Source organism: Euprymna scolopes, chromosome 31 (genome assembly GCF_053919585.1).
Source record: "Euprymna scolopes isolate OS-2025 chromosome 31, ASM5391958v1, whole genome shotgun sequence".
NCBI classification, from domain to species: domain Eukaryota; kingdom Metazoa; phylum Mollusca; class Cephalopoda; order Sepiida; family Sepiolidae; genus Euprymna; species Euprymna scolopes.
The window spans coordinates 66940460-66968124 of NC_136512.1; the positions used below are offsets into that span (position 1 = coordinate 66940460).

The window sequence follows — 27665 nt, forward strand, 5'->3', positions numbered from 1 at the left end:
GGTTCCTGCTTCCCCAACAGTACTGACGTGCAGAAGTTCAAGTGTAACGTGAACCGACATCTTGCTGCCCAAATCCCTACATAGTACCCCAGTAGTTGTTGCCCCTGATAGTAGCCCTCTACACCAAAGTGGCAATTTGCCTTGTTTGGAGTGAAAATGTAATAAAAAAAAAAATTCCTAAGTTTTATGAATCCTCTAATTATCTTAGTAGCCTCTGTCTACTGTTAACGGTTTTATGATCATCTATAATATAAATCTCACCTGTCTGTTTAAATGTATGTATGTATGCATGTATGTATGTATGTATGTATGTATGTATGCCTGCCTAAAACTTTTGAAAGAGGCGACGGATTTTCACGAGATCGGTATCATTCTGAAGCTCAACCCTTTGGACAACAAATATCGAAAAATTGGCTAAAAACATTAATTCCTTTACCCTCAACTACAGGGAGGGGTTCCTTTTTTTGCCGATATTTTCGAAAGTCATCCCTTCTTTTCGATTGACTAGCCTTAATTTAAACATTTGTCACTTCCGGTTTGGCAATGAACGCAACAGCAAAGTCGTCACTTTTTTTTTTTTCACATTCTTTTCCGCCTTCGCGGAATGGGTTCGAGCCTGCCTGTCTGCTACCACTTTTTTTTTCTCAACTCACACCTCCAAACACCTGGGCAACGCTGGGCAACCAGGCTAGTGGCTTAATAAAGGAAAAAGAAAGAAAAGGTTTTATTTTTTTTTATTTTTGTGATAGGATGTATAATATTACTTTAATACAAAGCCGAAAGTCCTAAACAATAAAAAGGTTCTTTTTGACCTTCTTATTTTTCTGTCACTTTATGATGGCTATGGATTTTTTGTTTAGAAGCCAGGAGTAAATGGAGAAATATGTGAAGTTGAAGGGGTCAATGATAGAGGAAAGGTTGAGAATAGCTGGTGTAGAGGTTTGACGAGCCATATAACACTGGCAAAACCTGAGTAAGTTATATTCATACTAATCAAGGATATGTCCTTGACATTCAATCTGGTGGAATCAGAGTCCTTTTTGAGTAGAGGATGCTTTTGCATCTGTCAAGCTCACTTATGGTTCTAGGCAATTCTAGAGAGTCCACCTTCCCAGATTTTGCCTTCTCGTCGTTTGATTTGGTTGGTTGTTTTGTTTTACAGCATATCAACCCTTTTCAGGTTATTTAATGCCGAATCTGGTGATATTGAAGAACGATTTTTTAATATAGTATATTTGTTTTTTAAGTCGTATTCTATTTAACCCATAGTTGGGACCCTAACAGGTACTACCACTCCGGGTCAGAGTGGACCTGGGAGCAATGGCAATTAAAGGGTGGCTCCACACTCCCTAAGGCCTGCAAGCTGGGGCCTCACCATCGGATATAGTTTAAGGTCATATCCAGGACCCTCATCCTTTGAGGGGAGGATTAGTTTATTGCTAATGCTGACAGAGCTGCTCAGGCATTCAGAGTGCACCTTCTCTTGTGCACTGGCTTTTCAACCCCAACCTTTTGATTTTGTGTCAAATCTTCTTGCAGTGAAAGGGAGATAAATACTAGCGATGGGATGATTCCAATATTTTTCCCGATTCCAGTAGTTGTTATTTGTTCCCAGTTACCATAAAAACATATGTTAAATGTGCATATATTTTCTCAAGCGTAAAAATTCACTTGTGAGGAGGGAGGGAGTGATCTATAGATTTTAGTTTTACTGGTAGTTTAAAATCAATAAATATTTAGTATTTTATCGTTACTACCAGCAACCAGCAATCGTTTTTGGCATTGGAAAATAGAGACAAATTTTTCTGATTCCGATACCAATTCTGATACCCTTAAAAGTTGAGATTTTTCCGATTCCCTATTGTGATTCCGATTAATCGTATCCAACCCTGAAGATGGCTTTAACAAGTACTTTAATATAATTTGTTAAACCACACGTGGTGACACAAAACAACTGACGCCAAGCAGAAAGTTGTTCTCAAAAATGTGGTGAAGTTCTCTAGAGTATGCACGTGGATGAAGAAAATGTATGAAATTGTAATCATTTTAATTTTCTTCTATCAAAGCTTTCTGATGTGGACCCAAAGTTGTGACCATGGAAGGAAAACATGGAACACTGATTAGGTGTAAGAAAGATATATTAACCGAAAAGGTTACAAGGATTAGATAAAGGGTAAGCGGGACTTACTATCTGGTGATGTCCAATATGGCTAGTCGTATGCGCTGCACACTACTAGTACTCCTGCTGATTCTACGGTGTTAAGATACTCTCCTCTGAGAGTTATCTCACATTGTAATATAGTACTGGAAGAGTTCATGATGTTGGTAAGTTTTGATCTCACAACATTTTCTATTCAGAACATCTGCCACAGATCCATTGAGAGGCGATAGCAAAGACAGAGTGAAACGAGCAGAGCAACAACAATCACCTTCCCCTATTTGAACACCAAGAGATGTATAGAGATGAGACAACGCAATGGAGTTCCATCCTATATTAATAAACAACTTTATTTGTTATGTTCGTTAGTAGAGTGTACAAGAGAGAGACGGGTTAGTAGGTTGAAGTGTTCTTGTGTGAAGATAGAATTAATATAATGCCAGCTTGTTGAAGAGAGAACAGCTCAGTCCACACGTGTTTATAGCTAGTAGTCGCCGGGGCAAAGGAAGCCGATTACAGGAGAAAGAAAGGGCAAAGTCTTCAGTGTGTTTGCGCGTTGTCGTGAGTGAGTGAGTTGTATTGACAAGAGTAGTCTTGTAGAAGTTCGTGTAGGTATCGTACATGGAAATAAATGGTAGTTAGAAGAGAGCCATGTTGTACTCACGTTCTTGCCTGGGAGCAGACTTTGCCTGGGGCTTCGGCCCCAGGCAAAGTCTGCTCCCAGGCAAGGTCAGGAGCAAAGAGGATTGAGAGTTTCAGATTTCACCTTTTATATACTCTGTCACATGATTGAGAACTGGCTTGTGATTGGACAAGCCAGGAGGAAATGGATTTCAAATCTCGAAGGCTGAGAATTAGTTCCTGCCTGTGTTTGTAGCGAGTGTCGGCTGCTACAGATGCCACAGCGACTACCATCCTGCAAGGAAAAGAAAAAATGAGTAATACTCAATCAGTCCCGAGCAAAGGTTGTCAAAACATAGAACAACCTGTACAGGTAAGGCTATGTACAGGATACTTGGTGTCCCTGCGGTGCTGACGTGCAGACTATTGCACACATCCTCACAGACTGTTCCCTGAGCGAGGCATGCTCCAATGTGAACCTGCCCAATGATGAATTTCGAGATGGAGTGAAATGCTATAATAATAATGATTAAGAAAATCCAATCAAGCGTGAAAGAGAGTTACACTTCATAACTTTATGCTATTATTACGTACATGTCAACATTTCATTTTAAATGTTTTCATTTCATTGTTTTTTTTTGGGGGGGTTACTTATGTATTTAAGTTACTGCACTGAAGCCAAAGCTTTGCAGGTGTTTAACGGTAGATAACAAAACCACCAGGATATGCCGAAATGCTTAGCCAATGCAAAATGATGAGAAAAAAAAGAAGCACAACATAATGTTTCAACAAAAACAAAATAAGAAAAAAAGACAATTTTTTAATATATAATGTTACTAACTTCTTGAGAAAATGATTAAAAACTATGGATAATTCTTCAGAAGGAATATCTGCACATTTTTTTTACATCAAAGTTGTTTTTTTTTCGTGATATAAGTGTTGTTTAAATTTTGAAATAAAATATGTATGAAATACGTTTATAAGCCAAATTACAAAGTAATATTATGTAAAAGAAACAAATATTTGTTTAAAATTAATATTTCAGCAATATATGCCATCATCATGTTTTATTTTTTTTTTTTTTTATGAAAATGCAACAAAAAAAAATTATAATAGCAAATGTCAAAGACTTTTTTTGTTGGTATCTTTGTTAATCTTTCTTTTTTTTGCCATTTTTATGAATTTCTTTTTTTTTTTCAAATGTTAATAGGAGTCTTGAAAATGAAGCAAAAACAAAACAACCAGAATTTTTGGAAGAGGAAAGTTGTCTCCTTTTTTTGTATTTTCTATAAATATACAGTAGAACTCCAGGATACAGCATTAATCCATCCAGGGTTGGGATCGTAAAGTGAAATCTGTATGTGGCGAGGCCTAAGAAAAATTTTGTACAGTACATATTAAAAATTCGTAACAAAATAAAGTACAGTATATAATGCATATGTATAATAATAGAATTATAAATAATATCGCAAGGCAGAGCAAATACCGTAACCAGGGGCTGGAAAAACATTGTATTCCACATCATAACCTGAAAAAACATATCCTAGGGCCACCATATTCTGGGATTCTACTGTATATGTTTTTGATGAATTTTTTCCTGATACTTATGCAGTGAAAGATACCGTGCTAAAAGAATAACGTTATTATTTAGAAACCTATTCTTATCGTGGGGAGGGGAGGGTGTTTAGTAATTTGTCTGTAGCTTTAAGGAATGCATAGTTTTTCCTCATCTTTTTCAAAGTGCAAGGATATTCACAGATCCGGCAACTTCTACTTTTGCCAATTATTCTTTCTTCCTGGTAAAATTCTATTGCATTGTAGTTTTTTTTTTTTTTTGTAGATGTGATAAATTCATGACTAATTATGTTTTCTACAAATTGATTGAATTGTTTTTTCTCGTCTGCTTACTAGAATTTCATTACCGAAGCATTTTGGAATATATTGGTGGTTCACGTTTTCTGCTAGAAAAGCACTCATGAAACTTTGGCTTCACTGTGGTAACTTAAACGCATAAGTATCGTTTTTTTTTTTTTTTAAATCTCTTCCCCAAAATGACATTCATATGAAGTTGTTTCAAAGAAAATCAGTATTTTTGTTTGTTTGTTTGTTTTATTGTTTTATTTTTTTATTTTTATGAAAATCACTCCAGACAAAGCATGAAGCCACTTGATATAAGGAAGTAAAAAAAAAAAAAGAAGGCTACTTCAAAGTTTAAAACTATCCAACAATAAGTGTTAAACTGATAGAATCTGACCCAGAAAACAGCATTTTTTTTTTCCTGTTTTGTCTGAAATATTGTTCATGGAATATGAACTAACAATGTTATATGAGAACAGAATTGATGAGGCCTATGTTTACAAGTCTGAAAAGTATGCTGCTCTAGCCAGGGACCTAAGAGATGCTGGATTCAGCGCCAACGTATTCGCAGTTGAAGTGGGCGCAAGGAGATTTGTAGGCTCGTCTGCCTACAATCTCATGAAACAGCTGTCCTTCTTAGAGAAGAGTCGAGACAGAGCACTGAAATCAATGAACGAGGCAGTGGAGAAGAGCTCCTGCTGGATCTAATAGAGGAGGAATAAAAATCAACTTATATATATTAATTTTCCTAATTTCACGGTCGGTAAGACATCTATCTATGACACTGAAGCATCTTAAAAAAAAAAAAGAAAAAAAGAGAGACATCCGGGAAATCATGACCTGGACGTGGCCCACCTCCCTAGAGTGTAAGGAGTTAAGGGCCGAAACACTTGACTGAAGGGGTTTCTCCTCTGAGGACTCTCTCTGCTGTTTAGCTCTCAATCCGAGTTTCCTTCCACAAATTGATAGAATCTAACCCAGAAAACTGATTTTTTTTTTCCTCCTTTGTCTGAAATATTGTTAATAGAATATGAGAACTAAAGGACAAAAATAAAGGAATCGACAGTTATGCGGCTGCCAAAAGTAAACCCAAGATCCACTTTCTACTCTCCTTTACTAGTAAAGTGGCTTAAAATTGATGGATCAAATCCTGAAAGTTATAGGCATAATAATTGAACAACCAATAAGAAATTAAAGATGAAATCGAGTCTGGTTTTATACCTGGGCAAAGTATCATTGTTGTGACAAATACAAGACAAATACCTTGGTACAAAGAAGAAAACTTTTGACAGAATGGCAAGAGAAGTTGTCTGATGGGTTTTGCCTAAACTGGGATAAAACAACTGGTAAGTGAATTTATTCAAGCAATGTGGCGAAATGCTCAGTCATGTTAAAATAATAAATGGTGCAAGTCCAGAATTCAACCTAATTAAAAAAAAAAAAAAAGCAAAAAAAAACTACAGAAAAATCTTTATGACATGTACTTTCCACAGAACGAAAATATCATATTCCAAAAACCATGTAAATTGATTAAATAATGTAACATAGCGTGGATGCACGGATGCAAATGCATACAAAATGACGTCATCGGTAGGGAAAAATAAAGACTTTAAAAAGGAGATCACATTAGAGACTAATAACTGTAGATGATGTTCAAGAGCATAATCACATGAGGGACGCCACAGCAGTAATGAGACAGTGAAAAAATAAATGTCATTGTACAACAAAAAAAGCGTGTTGAAGTTCTTTTCTATTCTTTGTCTGCTTTGAGACTGAGGCATGCAACATATTGGTTCCTGGACAACAATGCAATGTTTTTTTTTATATAGAAAATCAATTTTTTTAGAATTTTTAGCGATTTAAATAGTAAATCGTATCCATTACAAAGCTGATTTTTTATCTCAGCAGTTCGAATTGAGTTGTCTCTCTTTATTTATAACAAATCAAGGCACTCGCTTCTTCATAATATTTGATTTTGTTAGCTTAAAAAAAAGCTACTTGATTAATTTACCTAATTTTTGGAATGTGACATTTTCGTTCTTGACAGGTATGTTCATCATAACGGTTTTTCTGTATTTTTTTTTTTTAATTAGGGTGAACTCTGGACTTGCACCGAATAAACAGCACATTTTGTGACAGCTTTTTGTTGGGTCCCGATTTCAACTGATGTTCTCTTTCTCTCCTTAATAATGAAAAAATGAGTGAGAGAGAGAGAGAGAGAGAGAGAGAGAGAGAGAGAGAGAGAGAGAGAGAGATTAAAAACAAAGAGACATGTCATTGTTTTACAAATCCTGGTGTCGGCCAAATAGATCTGACCTTTTACACTTGTCTACCCCGATTCCTTTGACACAGCTGTGATTTTATAAACATTTGAGTTAAGATCAAATTTGATTGGCAACCTGCTCTGGAGTCACCATGTTGCTATGTTTTTAATAGCACATGTCTAAGTACATTCATCTCCATTCGAGTACAAGGAAAGTCGGATATAAGGCCCTCAAATGTGGGGAACTGGGGCTCCCTCAAAAGGTTTCTTTATCATTGTGTCTCTCTCTTCGACAGGATCTAAAAAAAGAGCCTCTATGATAGGTATTACGCTATTTCCCAAGCTCTAGACTTTGTAATATTACCGTAATATTGCATCCTTAAGTGAATTCTGTACACAGAGGTATTTTTTTCTTTTTACATTTTTTTTTTTAATGGGGGAGAGTCACTGCTTATCAAGGCCCAAAGGCCACTCTAGGATAAGGATTAATAAGTGTCATGTAAATGCAGAGACATGATCAGTAATCTTGGAACTTGGCTTCATCATTTAAGAGGACGGCTCAACAGGAACTCATTCACATTAGAATTGAAAATGATCATGCTATAGTCAGCCGGGAAGCAGCCACGCATTATTATATTCCACAGTTCAAGGAAAGAAACTCTGCTTGTGGAATTTTCGTTTCTTTTTTTTTATTTATAAAGGCGTCACCACTTATCAAGGCCTGGAGGCCACTCGAGAATAAGGGGGTTAATGAGCATACGGTGGTCAAGGGGAACATGTCAGTCATCGTTAGTAGTGGAAATTTGGTAAATTGGATTACTTAAGGGGATGGCTCATCGAGAATTTGTTCACGTTTAGTTTTAGGCACAGATAGAGAAACATTTTTTTTATGAATTTCTTCAGTCTTAACAGACTATGGATACCCACTCTAAGGGTGCCTGTGTGTGAAATTTTTGTGGCAAGAGTTGCGCAATCTCCAACCTCACCGCTTCTGAGTCGACATTGTTGAATACCAGTGGCAAGTGGAGATTCGGGACGACTGGAAATAATGCCGAGATAAGTGGAGAGCACATACAGCACCTAGAATTCCCAAATGGTCACCCATCTGGTACTAACCAGGCTCAGTGTTGCTTAACTTTGGTGATCTGATGAGAACCAGTGTGTTAACGTGATTATGCCGTGTGTGTGTATATATATATATATATATATATATATATATATATATATATATATATATAGAGAGAGAGAGAGAGAGAGAGAGAGAGAGAGAGAGAGAAAGAGAGAGAGAGAGAGAGAGAGAGAGAGAGAGACATACGAACATATCTAACTCTATATATGCGGGTAAGTTATTGGTTATTTATGTTCGAGTCTTCTGACTTGAACTTTACATTCGAACACATGTTACTGTTTGCTTTAATTTTGAATAAAATCAATTTCGAAACACAATAGACACAAAAGGTAAGAAAACAAAATTAAGTTTCTACTTAGTGTCCAGGAGTGGCAGACAAAACTACAAGAGATGTTTTCATTTTGTCTAGCTGATGTTATGATAATATCTATACTACCACTACTACCCCCTTTACAAAGAGAAAGGTAATGGTTGGTTTGGTTGTTTTTGTTTTACGACATATCAACCCTTTTCAGGTTATTTAATGCCGAATCCAGTGATTTTGAAGACAAAGTTTTTAATAGAATATTTTTTGTTTTTTTCAAGTCAGTTTCTATTCACCCCATAGTTGGGACCCTAAGAGGTACTACTACTCCGGGTCAGAGTGGACCTAGAAGCAATGGCAATTAAAGGGTTGCTCCATACTCCCCAAATCCCGCAAGCTAGGGCCTCACCATCGGATATAGTTTAAGGTCATATCCAGGACCGTAATGCCTGGGAAGATGGTCTAATAGAAACTAGAACAGATACAACACTGCCCTTGCAAATCAGGGGATAATGCTTGAGAGGCTCATATCATGACTACAGAACAAATACTATAGTATTCCCCCCCCCCTAAAAAAAGGAGGAGGTAATGCCAGGAAGGATAGTATAATAACAATAGAACAAATAGTACATTACTCGCCCTTCTCCTCTCCCTCAAATAAATAGAGAAGGTAATGTCTGGAAGGAGATTATTATGACCACAGAACAGATACTACATTACTCTCCATCTCTCCAAAAGAAGGAGGTTAAGCCTGGGAGGATAGAACAGATTCTACACTACCTGATATTTGACGTGACGTGACACAAGGGTCGGAATGTGGGATTGAAGAGCTAGCACCCTAGAGGAAGAGTTCTCTGGCCTGTAAAAAATGCCTAGAAAGCACCATTGGCATTCTCTGGTTAGGGGGCCTCAGGTGATTAGCAATAAACTAACCCCTTCCCAAAGAAAAAAAGCAAAGCCTGAGAGGGTGGACCTCCTAGAACTGTATAGGACCAAAACCATACCTCAGTCAACAGGGAAAAAGTCACCCCAACAACGGCCTAGATGCTTTAGGGTCTAGTTCACCTGGGAAACATCAACTTAGCTTCACTACCCCGCTTACTATCAACTGAGCACTGAAACGTTCAGTTCATAGTAGAAGGGGGTGTAGTGATTAACGCCTATTTCTGATGAGAAATAGGTGTTCCTATTTACTTGCCTCCCCACGAGGGCAGAGTTAGACACAAGGTCAGTTTTTAATGTGAGGAAAATCCAGCTCCTCAAAAAGGAGCACTCTGAATAGGAACAAAAATAAAAATTGTCTCAGTCATGAAGGATCTGCCCTCCACCGACTGAGGACAGAAAAGATGAAGTGCAGAATCAGAACAGATACCACACTGTGATCTTGGACAGAAAAAAATAGGTGTTATTTGGTCAATTAATAATCTATTCTGCTTGTTTCTTCTTTACTTAGTTCGTTTGTTACGTTTTTAAAAGGGCCAAATACGATATTTGAAGGTGAAGCTACTTTTTAAAAAAGGCTGAATTCATGAAATTTGGTTTTAAAATGGCCAATCTGACAACCCTGAACAAGAATATGAAAGTTACCACCCTTTGATTTGGCCTTGTTTTTGAATACCATTATAATATCTGATCATCGTTGTAATCGGTGTGAGAAAGGAACTCGTAGTAATTTTGACGTGCAGGTTCTTCAAAGAAAAGTCAGGGAAACATTATGTAAAAAAAAGGGAACATTAAAAAAAAAAAAAACGGACAAAAATAAAAGAACATCGTCTGCCAAGAGGTGCTGGACTGAAGGAGTAAATTAAAGATTGTCTCTTACAATGTGATTTTATTATTCGTATTGAACTATGTAGCACAATATTACTTTCTGAGTATTTATTATCTATTATTAATTTATCTCATTTGGGTCAGTTTTATATTTAAAATAGAATCGACACTAAAATAAAATACTTTGGCTTTCAAGCGCACCTGATGCGTACTTTATTTTATTTAAATCAAATCAACACTTCTATAACGGAACTCATACACCTGACGTTAATCTTGCGTAGCCAACGCACTGTTCCAGCATTTCAAAACACAACTGCTGAGAGACAACGCGTGGATTTTTACTAACTGACTTTTATTTACCCAACTTTACAACATGGCAAGAAAGAAGAAGAAAAAATAAAGAAAAAAAAATGTACAAAATACTGAGGATGGAGTTTGACTCCGAAATATATTTAAATTATAAATTTCAAAAAAGTGAAATATTTGTTTATTTTCATAATATTGCGTTGTAATTTGGCTTTCAAGCGCACCTGATGCATATTTTATTTTATTTTATTTTATTCAAATGAAATCAACGCTTCTATAATGGAACCCACCCACACCCCTGACAATGGACACTATTTTCATAGAAATATTAATAAACTCATATTTTACTGCACATTATTGGTTTTTCTGTCCAAAAAACTTTTTTCGTTTTTTCGCTATCCAGAAAAGCATCAGCTTTATCAAAACATATTTTCTGATTAAACATATTTCTCATTCCATGGAATTTCCACAGGTCCTGCTAGTAAGAAAAAAAAAAAAATATTAAACTAACAAGAGAAGGTTAAAAATGGCAGAACATTGGTTTCTAACGTCCATTTTTTTTTTTTTTTTTTTTTTTTACATACTTTTAATTTTGAATAATAAGTTTTAAAAGTAAGTTTCAAGAACTTGTTGCATCGATAAGGACATCGGATCGAAGGTGCTGAACCATGAATCTGTGGTTAGTTTAGGCCCTTAGATCAACCGGCGTCGTTTCACTGAGATGCCGTGACACACTTATGCCGATACATGTGTTACGCCATTGTATCTATTCTGTTTTCTTTCATTTCATAAAAATCAATTTTGAAAAACGATCGTCCAAAAAGATAAGAAAACAAAATTAAATTTCTTCTAGTGTTCATTTTCCTTTGTTGACATTATTGTAATATTTCCATTAAAAACGTGTGACCACTTTTCGCACGTTTGTGTGTTTCTTATGACTACGTAACTTTAACGGCATTTTTTGCTCTTTTTACTTAATACTAGCAAGGCTATCTGGAGTTGTCCGGAATCCTAATTTTTTTTTTTTTTTTTTTTTTTACATAGGGGTCACCACTTATCAAGGCCCAGAGGCCACTCGAGTATAAGGGTTACTGAGTTTACAGTTGTCAATGGGATAATATAGTAATCATTAGTAGTCGAAATTTGTAAATTGGATTAATTAAGGGGGCGATTCAGCAAGAACAACCAAAACAGGCAAACGGTAAAAAAAATTTAAAAAAATAAAAAATTAAACTACTGTTCTCATCTTGAGCACAAGGACAGATGGCGTAATGGATAAAGTACTTGATAAATTCAGTTATAAATGACACTCTTCTGGAAGCTGAAGGTTCAATCTTCAGTGTGGGTGATACGAATAATACAATTGCGAATTACTTAGGACTTCCACCTGGTTATGGCTGACAGAACAAGAGCACGCTATAGCCTTGGATTAAATGCTCAAAATTTCGTGCAGATTCCTGAGTTCGACAGAAAGAATCCTGAGTTCGAATAATCCAGATAATACGAATTATCAATCTACATTTCAAAAATTCAGACACAGAAAAAAAATACTATTAAAAGGAGTAGAAAATGAACTTTAGGTTTACTTTCAGCAACGTCATAGCTCTTGCTACCCTTATTTTTTCCTTTAGTCCTTATATTCCATGAATGAAGTTTCTGACAAAGAGGGAAGAATTGCTGTTTTCTGGGTTAAAATATATCCATCTCATACTTATTATTTGCTGGTGCTTACCTTGAAGTAGTATATTTTTTTAGCTTCTTACATCAAATGGCTTGATACCTGTCTGGAGCAATTTCCATTAAAAAAAGCAACAAAAAAAAAAAAGCAATCTGCTTAATACTGTTGTTTAAGATTTTAAAGTTCATCTTTCGGATAAAATAAAACTAAAAAATATTTATGCCAAGGTGAGGTTTGAGCTCATAACCTCTACCTTCAAATAGTGCATGCTAACATACTAAATTTTGTATCTCACGGGTCTTAATAATTATATTTTTTAAACGTCATATAAAAAATACAGTCCATCTATTACATAATATTCTAAACTCAATGTTATATATTATTTGTCCATTAAAAAAAATATTTATATTAAGATTAATTATTCTGAAATATAAAATGCTGGCATAGGTACCCAGCATTGCCTGGATGTGGAGAGGTGGTATAATAAGAGTATTGAGCAACCAACCCCCTAAAAAAAATACCCGTGAGTATCCATGCAAGCACCCAAAAACAATTAGCTGGAGTAGCCAGGCTCGAATCTGTAACCTGGAAGAGGAAAAGAGGTGAAAAAAGTAAACATGTTAGCCGTCTGGCCCACGGCGCACTTATGATGTCGCAGCCTTCGAAATAACGTTTTTTATATGTACGTTTTGAGATCAGTAGGCACATGATTTTGCAAAAATGTTGACGTTAAAAACTGACTCTTCCTTGCAATAAACGGCCCAGTTGACAGTCAAAGAATTAATCTTTTTGTCCAATTTTTCGATATTTGTCTTCTGAGAGATCGATCTTTCTAACAATACTAATTTTGTCATGGTCCGACGCATCTGTTGAAAGTTTTTGCAAGACATACAAACACACACACACACATGCACGAACACACATTTTGTCTTTTATATATTAGACTAGCGGGAGTACCCGGCATTACCTGGGTGTAGAGGGGTCTTATGGTAAGGGTATTGAGCAACGGAGCCCTGAAATTTTTTTTTTTTAAATTAACCAACCTCCTAAAAAAAGTGAAACTAGCAGCGAGTACCCATGTGAGCACAAAAAAAAAAGAAAAGCTGTAGTAGCCAGGCTTGAACCTGTAATGCATATACATACATTCATACACACACACACACACACACACACACACACACACACACTAACAGACAGATGAGATTTATATTATAGACTAGTGGGGGTACCCGGCATTGCCCATGTGTGTGGAGGTGTAGTAAGGAACCCCGGGGGAGGAGGTGGAATTTAAAGGTGTTATAGTAGAGTGGTATAGTAGAGGGGTTCCCTGCATTGCCTGGGTCGAATAAGGAACCCCAGGGCTGGGGGATTAAAATAACATAAATAGGTAGTAGTGGGAGGGGGGGCGTCACAATAGTAGGAAGTTTGGGTGGAGAGGGAAAAAAAAATGGAAGTAGGCTCGAATCAGTAATGCGAAGGAGGAAAGAAAAAAAAAGGTGGTGTCTTTGCCAAAGCCTCTAAAGTCCAACCGGAAGTTCAGAACGTTGAAATTAAGCAAAGTCAATCCAACCGATATGATGACTTGCAAAAATGGCGATGCAAAAACACCAGCCCCTCCTTGTAGAAAACTGCCAAGTTTAGAGTAAACGAATTAATGTTTTTGGCTAATTTTTTTTATATTTATTGTCCAAAGGTTCAAGCTTGAAAACGATACCGATTTCGTGAGGATCCGTCGAAAGTTTTTGCGGGACATACAAACACGCACACACACATTTTGTCCTTTATATATTAACTAACCTGTGTACCCGGTGTTGCCCGAGTGTTTGGACATGTAAAAAAAAAAAAAAAAAAGTAGTAGTAGGCAGGCAGGCTCAAACCTGCGACGCAAAGGTGGAAAAGAAAGTGAAAGAAAATCTGACATCTTACCACTACGCCATGACGCAAGCGCAAGTGTAACGTGCTGAAATTTAGCAATGTCAACTATTACATCATAGCAGATAGCTAAATGACTGGCTATAGGCCAGTTAAGCCTTCAGCTTTCTGTTGTATTTATTTCCCCACAATGTTGGGGAAAACAACTCCCCTCAAAAAGGGGGAGCTCTGGCTGTGTCTTAATGAATAGCAATTGTCTGATATGAAGGGTTTCTTCCACATTGATCAAAGCTAATTGCCTCCAGGCCATTCCGGCCAGGAAGGCCAGGCGAACAGTTTTGGTTCGATCAGTTTCACTTTATTTATACGAAAAAGACAAACAAACACTGGAAACCAGGGATTTTTTTAAAACTCGATCAAACAAATGATAGAGACGATGTTCGTTCACCAAATCAGAGATATAACAATAAGTATAAGGAAAGTTCTCCAAAATAGTAACCTTGTCGAGAACCCCCATGAAAAAAGCCTCCCTTGAACATACAAAAACTTTCTGCCTGTTTTGTCTTTTATATATATAGATAGATTATATTTTCTTACTAAATTTAAAAACTAATAATTTTAAATATTACTGCTCATATAGTAAAATTTAAAAAATTTCAATTCAATCTGATTAAATGTTACATTCACCGAAACCTTGTGAAAATAATACTTAAGATGAGAACAGTAGTTAAAAAAATCCAAATAATCCAAATTATCAATCCTCAGCTCAAAAATTCAGAAAGCAGTCTATACCATTGATCAATAAAGTTCCTCATCTTCCGGTTGACAATCACTTCCATCCCATTAACCCTTAATCTTGAGTGAATCTTGGCATTGATAAGTGGTGGTTCAATAGAAAGAAAAAAATATATATGCTTGTCACTATTTAAACACACTTTCTTATGTAACATAGTCATTACTTTTTAACACATACCCGACATTGTGTCTTTTCTATTAAAAAAGAAAAAGGCATTTATTAACGGTCGTTTCATCACCAAACCACTGACACATATTTTCCAATCCAGCAACCAGCAATTAATGCATATTAATGGTAGCATCCTTGTTTTTCTTCTCAAAGTCAATTTCCAAGTCAGCAGCTACAACCAGCTGCTGTGGCTACAGCTCACCCCACAACACACAGTTGTCTGACAATTTTGTAAAGAGTTCAGATTGCATCTTGTTTTTAAAAGTTACTGTCGCACCAACACATGCTTAAAAGTCCTGTCATGCTGCCATGTGGTTAAAAGCCTATCTTGCGCCAATATGTGCTTCCAAGTCATTGTCACAGACACGTCATTAAAAGTCTCTCTCTGTCACATGCTTTTTTCTTCTCAATACTTTTTTCCTTCGTTTTCCTCCACTGTACATCACCTCACACCATGGCTTGGTCATTTGGATACATGTCCTGCTGCTGCTACATATGCTGCATAATATATAATTATATAAAAACATATTTAACATTTTTTGCTTTATGAAAGTATATGCAATGTATATTTATAAAAACATATCATTGTTTGAAATATTAATTTGGTTTATTTTTTGTTTTGTTTTACAGCATATCAACTAGTGATGGGACGATTCTAATATTTTTCTCGATTCCAATACAATTACCGAGTCCAATTCTTTATAAATTTCTAAATATTTAACCATGCAGTAGTTATTTTTCCTGATTACCATACAAGAACATGTTAAAGATGCATATATTTTTGCAAACGTAAAAACATTCTTGTGAGGGGGGGTGGTAGTTTTATTGGTAGTTTAAAATCAATAAATATTTATTATTTTAATATTACTAACATCAGCATTATAGTTTGTTTTAAACAAAAATCAAATAAAAAAGACAATTAAAAGAATCGTTTTTGGCATCAGAAAATAAGCACAAAATTTTCCGATATTGATTCCGATATTCCAAAAGGTTATGATTTTTTCTGATTTCTGATTCCGATTAATCATCCCAACTCTAATATCAGCCTTTTTCAAGTTATTTAATGTCAAGTAAAGTAATTTGGGAAAAAGAGTTTATACTTCAAGTTCTTTATATCTTCAAATATTTATTTATATTGTTTGGTTTGGTTTTGTTTGGTTTGGTTTGATTTTCTATTCATGGTGTTTAGTTTGGTTATTTTATAAAAGAAAATTGTTGTTTTTGTTTTTTGTTTTGCAGAACATGATTGAATTTTGCAAAGGAAAATGAAAATAAAACGATAATATCAATGTTTGGTGCCTTTTAGGTCAGAAAACCGCTATCTTCAGACAGTCTGATCTGGTAGTACTAAGGCTTTTGAGAGAACCTAAGAGAATATTTCTCAGGATAGGCAGAACTTAAACTAGAGAAAAAGAAGAAAAAGATGACGATAATGGCGACGACAATCCATTCTAGATGTTCTTATCCATTTATTGTTGGTAAAATTGATTAGTCATTTTACAAACTACACCTTTTAACTGGAGAGAAAGCATTTAGCAGACAAGATATGACATGAATGTATTGATACCAGATTGAAGCTACAACCTCAAGATCAAAGTGTAGTATCTGTTCTTCAGATGCTGCACTTCCATTTCTTGTTCTCTTTCGATGAATGAGCAGTCCTTCACGACTGAGACAATTTTTTATTTTTGTACCTTTTCTCCACGTTAAAAAACGACCCTGGTGTCTAACTCTGTCCTGTGGGGAGGCATTGTAAATAGGTACAACCTAAGAGATTAGATGTTCATTTTATAGTGTTTTTAGCTGTGTGTGTGTGTTTTTTTTTGTTGTTTTCTTTACATGTCTTCTTTTTTTAACTAATGAGTCATCAAGTACTCAAGTATAAACCATTAAAACTGCTTTTTTTTTATTTGAGTATTGAGCGGTAGGGGTCGATAGATATAATGTGAAAAATCGGAAGAATCAGAACATTTTGGGGATCGGAATCGGAAAAATGTGAGCTTAATTTACGATTCCAAAACGATTCCATTAATTTTTTGCTTATATTATTTAATTAATTAGAATGTTTATTGAGTTGAGTATTATTTGTTCATTTATAAATAATATTATTTAATCAATTAGAATGTTTATTGAGATGAGTATTATTTATTCATTTATAAATAATATTATTTAATTAATTAGAATGTTTATTGAGATGAGTATTATTTATTCATTTATAAATAATATTATTTAATTAATTAGAATGTTTATTGAAATGAGTGTTATTTATTTATTTATAAATAAATGAATTTTTTTCTTGTCCTTGAAAAATGTATTTATTATGAGGTTGTTTATTTACAACATAAATCTAAAGGCCAAAGACAGCAGCTAATGAATCCCATTCCCAGATGTCACACTTTAAGGCATCTAATTTAATTTGTGTTTTTATTGAGAAATTATGGTACACAAAGTCAATATTCCAGAGTTCATTTGCTCATCCTTTTATCAAACTTTTTGAAATTCTTTTAGCATCCACATAACACTTATTAGTGAGTTCACAGTTTAATATCAAAAGATTTTAAATGCATAGAGAAGTTGCTTTTTTTATTTTTCTGATGCCCTGACATTGGCCGTTGTCTGGTATATATCCTCTGAAATAATTAATGGTATTTTGTATTTTATTTTTTCCCTTTTTTTTCAGTTTTAGTGCAAGCAAAAATCATAGACAGCTAAACCTCATAATAATTTTATCAAAATCTTGGAAAACATTTATAAGTTTGTAAAAGTAAAAACGAAATTATGTAAACAATAGAAAGTTCTCCTCCCTTTAAATAAAAAGCAACAAATTTCTAATTTTGCAAATTTTTAAAGAATCGAAATCAGTAATTGTATCGGAATCAGGAAAAATTTTGGAATTTTCCCATCACTACTTTCTAGTTTTTGATCAATTTTTTACATCTGTCTACCGGTCAGATACATCCTGAAATGGAGTACTGCTGCCACATCTGGGGAGGTGTGTCTTGCTTTGACAGAGTAAAAAATCGACATTGCATTATTGTGGGGGATAATCCCTTTTACTTTTTTTACAACACTTTTCTCACAGGAAAAGCGTTGCTAGTTTATTTCTGCTTTATCCTTATTTCCATGGAAGTTGCTTGATTCCTTACTTGGTGCTCAATTGGAAAACGTCTTCATACTGACTGTGTCTAGCTAAATCAGATGAGGCCTACTTAATTTTCTCGGAAGAAGGTGAATAGATTGTTCTCATTCCGTCAATCATGATCATGACCATGTAGAAATGTTTGTGTTACGGAGTTCGACATAAAGATTCCCAAGTTTAACCGTCATTTTGATTGAAATTTGTAAATGAATGCATTTACTATTCTATTTCTCTTCAGTGTGTTCCATTGTAGATATAAAAAAGGGTGAATCAACACTAATGAGGATGACATAAAATAAATCATATCATTATTATCATCATCATCACCAACACCAACACCACGACAAAGTACAACCCTTCCTTACCATGGTAAGGGGAGTTGCAACATACTAGTGTAAGAGTTATCCGGTTAACAGAACTCTAGTGAAATTCCAGGAGGTGTCAACATCAGGATTTGTCATCCTCTGGTCATCTGCCTCTGTGTGTGGCAAGCAAAGATGTGCCAGGCATAGAACTGCAAATCAATGGAGTGAGAGTGGCAATGTTGTCTCTGTGACATTGCTTTGAGTGTTCTGGGTCAGACTTTCACCAACTCCGCAAGCAATCGCTGAGCCTTACTGCTCTCAGTGTTGAGGTTAAAACCTACAATTTTGCAGTTTTACGAATGGCTGCAACCAATGAGGAGAACAGAAAAATCCATCATCATCATCATCATCATCATCATCATCTAGGTCAACTCACTTAACAACATTATCATTATCCCCAGCATGATCTTTTTAGTTCTACTCACTTTAAAACAACAATAACATCAGCAATAAGGAAGTGATGGCAGCTAAGTGGCTAATGACACAGATTGACAACCTGGGTGTGCCAAGTTCGAATCCAATTCATTCCACAGAAACACTTTCACTTAGGGATGTTGGCAACCTTCACGTGGTCCCTTCAATACCTTTTGAGAATTAAATCTAACTAGAGAGATATCAGGAGAAAGGAATGCCAACAATAATCATCTGATTTCATACAAAATGAATGAATGGTGATCAACAACAGCCACAAGAGACACGACAGGAAATTTGACATTTTGTCACATCGTCGTCTGGGCAGAAAATAGAGAATGTGGACACATGCACTGTGTTCCAAACATCCATGTCACTACGCAAGTCTGGGCACTTATGCCGTGCGAGAAAAAGAAAGTAGATCTCAGTTAAGTAACTGCTATGAATTAAAATAATTTTTCTCATTAGAAAGATATCAAGGAAACAAATGCCAACAGAATTTTTATCTGATTCATTCAAAATAAATGAATGAATGATACTCAGCAACAGTAGCAACTGAATGTTGTTTTTGCATATTTACTCTCGATTGGACAGAATCTCCAATCAGCAGAGTTTTTTTTCAACCAATCACAAGTGTGAAAAATTTACTACCTAAATTTTGTAGGTAATATAAAAAGACAAACACATATTTTAATTTTTTTTCCCTCTTTTTCAGTATTGTCCTTTCAGGTTCGAATCAGTAGCAGCTATTGACTTTGATCTTAGGGATACCGGAAACTTTCACCTGGTTCCTTCTCCTAAGTAAGCAATGTTTTTCTAGAAAGAATTTTAACTAGAAAGATATCAGGTAAACGAATGCCAACACTAATCATCTGATTTTATTCGAAATAAATGAATGAATGATGCTCAACAGTCTATCGTCCCTTCCCATAAAACATTCACAACAAATACTCGCCTAGCTAAACAACTGCCAATAACTTTCCTCACTCCTTATCTGTGCCTAAGTCTAGACAAAATTTCCATGAGCAGAATTTCTTTCTTAGAACTGCCCGTCTGTGGAATGCAAAACCGTTTGTCTGCTTTCCAGCTGGCTATAACATAGTTGTCTTCAAGTCCAATGTTAATAAATTCCTATTGTCGTCCATAGCCAAAGTAATATTTTTTTTAGCTCATTATATCAATTGGCTTCATGCCCTGTCTGAAGCAATTTCTATTAAAAAAAATACACAAACTGTATGCTGTGTTCATCACTTTTTTCTTTTATTGTATTCAGTAAGGCATTTGCAGCAAACATCCAACTTTCCCTTACTCTCTATCTGTGCCTAAAACTAAAAGAAAATTCCATCTGCATAGTATTTTTCCCAGAACTCCTTGTCTGCAGAACACAATAGCGTGAAGCTGCTTCCTAGCTGGCTATAACATGATTGTTTTCAAGCCTAATGTAAACAAACTCTTGATGAGTTGTCCTCTGAAATAAACTAATTCATCCAATTTCTACCATCACCAATCATCACGGTGTTGTAAATGACATCATACTTCTCAACTCCCTACTGACACTTATTGATTCTTATCCTTGAGTGGCCTCCGAGCCTTATTAATGAGTGACTATATAATAAAAAAAAGAAGAAGAAAAGAAACTTCTTAGATGCAAACAGCCATTCATAGCAGTAAATAAATAAAACAAGAAAAAAGAGAAACAAAACTATTGACCTTAATCCGACCAGTTATTAGCTGACGACCTATTTACAACTGCTTCATAAACAGGTAACCTTTTTCCGTGGCTCAGCTATAAAGCATTCATGAAAACTGATGCATGACAGGAGAGAATTTGAATGCTGACTAGACGATATTCTTTTTTTTTTTGTTTTTTTTGTTATTTGGGGTGGGAGGTCATCATTTGTCAGGGCCTGAAAGCTACCATAGGATAAGGATTACTGAGTAATGGGCAGATGGTGAGACAACACAGTGATGATCAGTAATGGTGGAACTTGGGTAAGATTTAATTATATAACAGTACTAGCCTCGGTGCCCGGCGTTGTCCGGGTGTTTGGAGGTCTGTGTTGAGGAAAAAAAAAACTGGTAGTAGGCAGGCAGGCTCAAACCCGTACCGCGAAGACTGTGGGAAAAAAAAAAAGGTGACGTCTTTGCTGTTGCGCCCATCGCCAAACCGGAAGTGACGTAGGTTTAAGTTAAGGCTAGATAATAAAAAAAAGTGGCCATTTGAGGGTAAAGGAATTAATGTTTTTAGCCAATTTTTCAATATTTGTCATCCGAAGGGTCAACTTCAAAATGATACTAATCTCGTGAAAATCCGTCGCCTCTGTCGAAAGTTTTAGGCATACATACATACATACATACATGCATACATTTAAACAAACAGGTGAGATTTATATTATAGAAGAAGCCGCAACAAGAATTTATTTTACAGTAAACTTGAAAATGACCATGTTATAATCAGCTGGGAAGCAGCCCCACGGTATTGTGTTCTACAGACAGACAAGTTCTAGGAAAGAAACTTTGCCCATAGAATTTTTGTGAAGTTTTAGGCATAGATAGAGATTTAAAGAAATTGTTGACAATTGTTGTAGCTAGACACATATTTATTGTGAATGTATTACAGGGAGGAAAAGAGAGGGGACCACAGATCAAAGCTCAGTCGAGCACCTGCCATGAAAATAACGGCAGAGCAGAGATACACTTGTAAAATCTCATCTGTAAGAAAGATGAAGTAGGGAAGTGAAAAATGACCTCGCCCACTAGATTCTGAAGATGATTTTGTACCCTGTCTAAGCAGGAAAGTGTACTTTTAGCAGATCCCCATCAAGATGTGACAATTGTTGCACTCCATTCTAGGACGTATTTGGCTCTTACATAGGCAGAGGATTGCGTCAGAAGCAAGATACTTCCTGGTCGAGTATTTCCAGTCTCTCTGTTCAGAGATTTGTCGGGATACCCTGGCACGAGGATACTTCTCCCTGATAGTAAATCCTGACCAAATATTTAAACAACGATAGCAGATCATTCAGTATATTCCCCTGTTTGCAGGGGAATATACTGAATATATATATTCAGTTAAATTTCTATCAAATAGAGGTGCGAATATATATATTCAGTTAAATTTCTATCAAACAGAGGTGCGAATAGTTATTTGGGTTATTCGAACTACTGTTCTCATCTTCAGCGTTATTTTCACATTTCAGCTAATGTAGCATTCAAATGAATCTTGTTGATCTCTGGAATATTTCTGTTGAACTCGGAATCAGCATGGAATTTTGAGCAGAACCTTTTATTTAATCTATAAGTGTGGTAGCATATAAATTCGCCAAGTTCGACAGAAAGAGTTCAACAAGAGACACTTGAAGACGGTTGGAGATTACACATTGACTGAAGCGTGAAAATAACGCTCAAGATGAGAACAGTAATTGAGATAATCCAAATAATTCAAATTATCAATCCTCATCTCAGAAATTCAGAAACAGAGAAAGGTTAGTTTGGAAGTCAATTTCTAAAAGCCGTCCAATGCATACCAGCATGTAAAACGAATGTTAAACCAAATATGATGGTGATAAAAAAAAAGTGGTGTGATGAAAATATGGCAAGGCTTGTTGTTACTCACTCAGACTTTGAGGACTGTTAACAAAACTCCAACCCCTGTCCCATCACCACAATGTTGCATCCCTGTGCTTGTTTTATAAGTATTTTACTTGAATGTGCTCTGATGAACTCACAGCACTTATGCCTCCTCGACATACATACTCCCGACTAACCTGACAAGCAGCAAAATCCCACGCCTTCATTGCAGAAAGCCTTCTACTCTGAAAGTATCTTCCCTCGAGCAGCTAGATTTTGTAATCCCCAATCCTATATCCTACTTCCCTGACTGTACTTGCATGCAGAAATTTAAATGTTATATGAATAGACATCTTGCTCCTCAACTTCCTTCTTAGAGTGTCCCTGTAGACATACCCCCTAATTTATAGTAGCGTCTCAGTGGCAATTTGCTTTGTTTGGGGTGAATATGAGCAAAAAAAAAAGTATCCCAGCTAGCATTTTTATTTAAACACATTAAGCATCATAAGGGTTCTTCATGTAAAATATGGTTCAAATACACACAATAGTTTGGGAGCTCAAAGATATTTATAAGTACTAGTAGAACCTGTGGAAATTCCACAGCGGCATCTTTCATATGTAATATATTGCTGCTGGACATTCTGTTGACATTCAGCATGAATGGAGATTCCACAATATTATTGTAGCCCTTTTGTTAAAACTGTAAAAGTATTTATCTAAGTAATCTGGTTAATGTAGTGTCAGAATATATCTGGTTATTACGATCTATCTCCAGTATCTTATAGGAGTCTGTGACGTTTCTATTCTATAGACGCCTGTCGTGAACAAAAAACCCACAATATTATAACACCTTTAGACAGAACAGATACTATCCTTGTATCCTAGCCAGAAGACCAGAAGGAATATTTCAGTTTCACATACGGCCCAAAAGCAACATCATTTTTTTTTTTTTTTTACATGGCATCTTCGGTGATTGGGAGATCCTATTTATTAAAACAGAGAATAGAATGTGATAACATACTAGGAGCATTAAATTAGTATATCAACATACTAGGAGAGGAGCATTAAATTAGTATATCAACATACTAATAATTTAATGTTTGTAATCCTCCACTTTAATAAACAGAATCTTCCGATCGAATAATTTATGATCTGGAAACCGTGACACACGTACGTACGTTGAAAGTAATACGGTATTAATATATAGGTTATAATCATAGTAGAAGTAGGGCAACAATAACAATTGATAATGACTTTGTGCGAAAACGCTTAATGATTAAATAATAATTGTGTTTGTCCTTGCCTTAGTACAACCGCAGCAAAGTAGTATCAGAGCTAACTAAGAAAACGGTTATAGTCAGTTAACGTACTTCCTAACTTCCGGAGAAGTAGCAACTGGAAACGGTGACAAGGCAAAAATCACTTCCTTCACTTTTATTGTTCTTCAGTAATTCTATAGTGAAACGATTTTATTGAAATAAAATATGAGAAAATAACATTATTGAAAAGTATACAATAAAAATTCAACAAAATTATACAGATAAAAATAACACAATTCGTCTTTATTTGCACTTTTAATAAGAAAATCAAAATATAAAAGTTTTTTTATCTTATTTGAAATTTTATAAAAAAAATATATGTTTATAAAATTATAAAAATGAAAGATTTTTTTTTAATTTTAAAAATAAAAGTTTTTATTTATATTTATATAATAAATAAATATATGTTTATGACAGTATGAAAATAAAATTACTGAAATCAAAATAACATGTGAAATTATCGAAATCAAAATAACAAATGAAATAATTAAAATCAAAATAACAAAATCTCAAACATCATAAAAACATATCCAATACATAATATTCCCAAAAAATAATTTAAAAAGATTTTAAAAAGTGTTTTCAATAATTCTTTAAAAAAAAGATTAAAAAAAAAACAGAATTAATTCCAATGATTCTTAATTAAAATAAGACTGGAAAAACTTTCCAATGATTATTAAATAAAAAAAGAACGATCAGAAAAAGGTAAAATAAAAAAAGAGTACATGCACAGGTGAGATATAGGCATGAGAGAAAAAAAGCAAAGGAACTTATTTGCCTTGTCACCACTTCCGGTAGTGTTATGCCGGAAGTTAGGAAGTACGTTGGCTAACTTTTTTTTTTCTTTTTTTTTTTACACAGTGATCACCACTTATCAAGGCCCGGAAGCCACTCAGGGATAAGGGTTATTGCAAGTACAGTACATTAGTGTGGAGATTTGAAGTGTTTACTTAAGGGGGCGGTTCATTAGGAATTTGTTAACGTTGGACTTGAACACATCCAAGTTGTAGTCAGGTGGGAAGCAGGCAGACGAAACAGAGTTCCACAGGCGTGCACTTCTAAGAAAGAAGCTTTGTTCATGGAATCCACGTTTTGATTTAGGCACAGATAAAGAGTGGGGGAAATTTTTCACAGTGGATTCAGCTAGACGGGTGTTTTTCGTGAAAGATTGGTGAGGGGGGACCAGAGATTGGAGTTCAGATGAGCACCTGCCATGCGAATAACGATAAAACAAGGATAGGCTCGCAACGTCTCTTCTGTGGGAGAGAGGTTGCAGGGTAGAGAAAAGGGCATTCCCCACTAAGCCACGAAGTCTATTTTATACTCTGTCAAGGCAGGATAGGCTGTTTTTAGCAGCTCCTGCCCAGATATGGCAGCAGTATTCCATCCTTGGACGTACTTGGCTTTTATATAGATAGAGAATTGCATCAGTAGTGAGATATCTTCTGGAGCGGTAGAAGGATCCCACCATCTTTCCAGCGACCTTGGCAAAAGATTTGATGTACGTGTTCCATTTCAGATCAGGAGTAAAGGACAAACCATCTCAGCAGAAACTATAACTAAGAAAACAATAGAGGAAAATTCCAACAAGTATTAATGATAGGAAAGAAGGTTTACTTAACAAAAGCTAAATTAAAAATAGAAATAGGAAAAACCTAAAAAACTAAATGTTTCACTCTCTGTTGCAAAGGCTTTATCCAGAGAAATAAAAGCTAAAAGTAGTACATAAGGAGAAGATACATAATTTTGGTGAATTTTGGTGAAATTATATAGTGATAGGACATAACAGATTTAGATAGAAAGGGAAGATATAAATAAATATATATATATAACTACTTAATTTACTCACATAAAATTAATATACGAAAGTATAGATTTATGCGTGAACTTTAAGTATTTACTTCAAAAGTGCTCAATACATAGGTAGAGCTAGTTAGTAATTTATAAAATATATATGGCGATTAAGCTACACTGAATATTCGGCGTTTCATCCACTCTAGGATTCCTCAGGCTAATGCGCGAATTCTGTGGTTGTTTATCGTTTTTATATGGTCCTCTTCTATTGAGGATTTAGTTAGCATATATGGTGCATATATGTATGTACACACACACATATATATATATATATATATATATATATATATATATATATTTATATATAAACTAACAATTAAAAAAAAAAACACTAACCTAGTTTTAAAACAGATCCTTTGTCCGATAAAATGCATGCCCATTGGCTGATAGGAAGGGGCGCAGTGGATACTAGATAGCTGATTGGCTAACTAAATCCTCAATAGAAGAGGACCATATAAAAACGATAAACAACCACAGAATTCGCGCATAAGCCTGAGGAATCCTAGAGTGGATGAAACGCCGAATATTCAGTGTAGCTTAATCGCCATATATATTTTATAAATTACTATATATATATATATATATATATATATATATATATATATATATATATATATATATAATAGAAAGCTGAACGTCTGTATATGTGTCTGATCACGAATAGGCTCCTATATAGTTGACTATAATAGAAAACTGATTACATATAATGATAGAAGATGTATCGAGACACAGGAATGGGTATGTTTGATCTGGCATAATGATGATTCATTAAAATTGTGGAGTCTGTGTACGCGCCTGGTCCACAAAGTATGGAAATAAAAAAATTAAAAATTAAAAAAAAAAGTTTACAAGTGTTTTTGATATAGATGTACATAAGAATACTTTGATAAGTATGTTTTAACTTAAATAGAGATGGTATAATAAAATTGTGGGGTCTGTGTCCACGCCTGGCCTCCATAGAATGGAAATAGGCACAAACTTTAATAAAGACTTTTCATATCTATCTGCGTAAGTATACTTTGATAATTATGTTTCAGTTTGAAGAAATATGGTATAATAAAATTATGTGGTGTTCGTTCGCGCCTGACCTCCATAGAATGGAAATATATCACAAAGTTTAACAGGGTTTTTTTAATATAGATCCACAGAATATTGTGATAAGTGTTTCCGTGTGAACAGGTATGGTATAATAAATTATGGCGTTTATCTATTTTTACTTTCATCATATTTTGCTTTGGTTTTGATACCCCCAAATTCGAAGCTATCTCTTTACAACCCTTTCTTTTCATAACCTATCATACTTTCATAAATCAGAGTCCATTTTCTGTAGGCTGTTTTTGAACCCAGACAACGACGGGTACTTTTGCTAGTATATATATATATATATATTTGAAAATTTTTCTGGGGGTACAGAATTTAATAATGGCTAAATACAGACCAATCAACATAATGATTTAAAAAATAAAAAATGAAAATAAAGGTTAACTAACTAGGTTTCGTTCCTCGCTCAACAGAGGAAAACACAATTAAAAAAAAAAGTCATGAATATGGCGGGGGGAGACAAAAAAACGAAAAATAAACGGGGGGGGCGGATTACATAGAGACTAAATTAAGTCATAAAAGATAGTCTTTTTGCTTGCAAAGAGAAGGTCTTAAAGGTTTAATAAAAATAGTCTCTAGAATTTTTTTTGAATGAAAGGGCAAGTGCGACTTACTCAAGATCGTAAACATGTCAGCACTGAAATTCATGGTAAACACATGGTTATTCATAATGTGGTCGCAAATCGCAGAACCATACGTATTATTCAGAACATCCAAGGGTGAAATATTTGCATAACGAATCTTTGATGGTACATGTTGTTTCAAACGGAAATCTAATCTTTGCGATGTTCGCCCAACATAGTGTGCACTGCAACTACATTTAAATAAATAAATAATAGAATTATTATGGTGGGGGTGGGGGGAGAAAATCTTTGCAAATGGACGACAACATAGGTCTAGTTGAAAAAACAACACGTGGATTCACTGCAAAATAACACCATTGCACAGACAAAGAAATTTGCTTAGTAAATCGGTCGCCGATGT

General features: G+C 35.0%; 1 protein-coding gene and 1 pseudogene across 1 annotated transcript in view; one reads left to right on the top strand and one right to left on the bottom strand.

Moving 5' to 3' along the window:
• The window catches only part of LOC145255790 (serine/arginine-rich splicing factor 6-like), a 563981-nt gene that overhangs the window by 84062 nt on the left and 452254 nt on the right, over positions 1-27665 (top strand). The gene's annotated exons all lie outside the window — the stretch shown is intronic.
• On the bottom strand, positions 7968-8084 carry LOC145256025 (5S ribosomal RNA; annotated as a pseudogene).